Source organism: Triticum aestivum, chromosome 1D (assembly GCF_018294505.1).
Source record: "Triticum aestivum cultivar Chinese Spring chromosome 1D, IWGSC CS RefSeq v2.1, whole genome shotgun sequence".
NCBI lineage: Eukaryota > Viridiplantae > Streptophyta > Magnoliopsida > Poales > Poaceae > Triticum > Triticum aestivum.
This window is the reverse complement of record NC_057796.1, coordinates 433,979,402-433,982,271: the sequence shown is the minus strand read 5'-3', so window position 1 is coordinate 433,982,271 and position 2,870 is coordinate 433,979,402.

Here is a 2,870-nt window from a genome sequence, read left to right as displayed (position 1 = left end):
ATATCAAACACATAGCTACTGGTACATACCCTCAGCCCCGAGGGTGAACTACTCCCCCCTCGTCATGGAGAGCGCCGGGATGATGAAGATGGCCACCGGAGAGGGATTCCCCCCTCCGGCAGGGTGCCGGAATAGAGGCTTGTGGCGGCGGAACTCCCGATCTATTATGCTCCGCGATGTTTTTAGGGTATATGGACATATATAGGCGAAAGAAGTCGGTCAGGGGAGCCACGAGGGGCCCACGAGGGTGGGGGGGCGTGCCCAGGGGGTAGGACGCGCCTCCCTGCCTCGTGGCTTCCTCGAAGCTTCCCTGACGTCTACTCCAAGTCTCCTGGATTGCTTCCGTTCCAAAAATAACTCTCCCGAAGGTTTCATTCCGTTTGGACTCCGTTTGATATTCCTTTTCTTCGAAACACTGAAATAGGCAAGAAAACAACAATTTGGGCTGGGCCTCCGGTTAATAGGTTAGTCCCAAAAATAATATAAAAGTGTTTAGTAAAGCCCATAAACTTCCAAAACAGATAATATAATAGCATGGAACAATCAAAAATTATAGATACGTTGGAGACGTATCAAGTATCCCCAAGCTTAATTCCTGCTTGTCCTCGAGTAGGTAAATGATAAAAACAGAATTTTTGATGTGGAATGCTACCTAACATAATTATCAATGTAATCTTCTTTATTGTGGCATGAATATTCACATCCGAAAGATTCAAGATAAAAGTTTAATATTGACATAAAAATAATAATACTTCAAGCATACTAACAAGGCAATTATGTCTTCTCAAAATAACATGGCCAAAGAAAGTTTATCCCTACAAAATCATATAGTCTGGCTATGCTCTATCTTCATCACACAAAATATTTAAATCATGCACAACCCGGGTTTCAGCCAAGCAATTGTTTCATACTTTAGTATTCTCAAACTTTTTCAACTTTCACGCAATACATGAGCGTGAGCCATGGACATAGCAATATAGGTGGTATAGAATGGTGGTTGTGGAGAAGACTAAAAGGAGGAAGATAGTCTCACATCAACTAGGCGTATCAACAGGCTATGGAGATGACCATCAATAGATATCAATGTGAGTGAGTAGGGATTGCCATGCAACGGATGCACTAGAGCTATAAGTGTATGAAAGCTCAAAAAGAAACTAAGTGGGTGTGCATCCAACTCGCTTGCTCACGAAGACCTAGGGCAATTTGAGGAAGCCCATCATTGGAATATACAAGCCAAGTTCTATAATGAAAAATTCCCACTAGTATATGAAAGTGACAACCTAGGAGACTCTCTATCATGAAGATCATGGTGCTACTTTGAAGCACAAGTGTGCTAAAAGGATAGTAGCATTGCCCCTTCTCTCTTTTTCTCTCATATTTTTTTGCTTGGGCCTTTTTTATGGCCCCTTTTTTCTCCCTTTTTTCGTTCAGAGTCTCATCCCGACTTGTGGGGGAATCATAGTATCCATCATCCTTTCCTCACATGGTACAATGCTCTAATAATGAAGATCATCACACTTTTATTTACTTACAACTCAAGAATTACAACTCAATACTTAGAACAAAATATGACTCTATATGGATGCCTCCGACGGTGTACCGGGATGTGCAATGAATCAAGAGTGACATGTATGAAAGAATTATGAATGGTGGCTTTGCCACAAATATGATGTCAACTACATGATCACGCAAAGCAATATGACAATGATGGAGCGTGTCATAATAAACGAAACGGTGGAAAGTTGCATGGCAATATATCTCGGAATGGCTATGGAAATGCCATGATAGGTAGGTATGGTGGCTGTTTTGAGGAAGGTAAATGGTGGGTGTATGATACCGGCAAAAGGTGCGCGGTATTAGAGAGGCTAGCAATGGTGGAAGGGTGAGAGTGCGTATAATCCATGGACTCAACATTAGTCATAAAGAACTCACATACTTATTGCAAAAATCTACAAGTCATCAAAACAAAGTACTACACGCATGCTCCTAGGGGAAGGGTTGGTAGGAGTTAACCATCGCGCGATCCCGACCTCCACACATAAGGAAGACAATCAATAAATAAATCATGCTCCGACTTCATCACATAACGGTTCACCATACGTGCATGCTACGGAAATCACAAACTTCAACACAAGTATTTCTCAAATTCACAACTACTCAACTAGCATGACTCTAATATAACCATCTTCATATCTCAAAACAATCATCAAGTATCAAACTTCTCATAGTATTCAATGCACTCTATATGAAAGTTTTTATTATATCCATCTTGCATGCCCATCATATTAGGACTAATTTCATAACCAAAGCAAATTACCATGCTATTCTAAAAGACTCTAAAAATAATATAAGTGAAGCATGAGAGATCAAATATTTCTTCAAAATAAAGCCACCGCCATGCTCTAAAAGATATAAGTGAAGCACTAGAGCAAACGACAAACTACTCCAAAAGATATAAGTGAAGATCAATGAGTAGTTGAATAATTGTGCAACTATGTGAATACTCAAAACATTTAAGAATTTTAGATCTTGGTATTTTATTCAAACATCAAGCAAAAACAAAAGAAAATAAAATGACGCTCCAAGCAAAACACATATCATGTGGTGAATAAAAATATAGCTCCAAGTAAAGTTACCGATGAATGAAGACGAAAGAGGGGATGCCATCCGGGGCATCCCCAAGCTTAGGCTCTTGGTTGTCCTTGAATATTACCTTGGGGTGCCTTGGGAATCCCCAAGCTTAGGCTCTTGCCGCTCCTTATTCCATAGTCCATCGAATCTTTACCCAAAACTTGAAAACTTTACAACACAAAACTCAACAGAAAACTTGTAAGCTCCGTTAGTATAAGAAAATAAAACCACCACTTAGG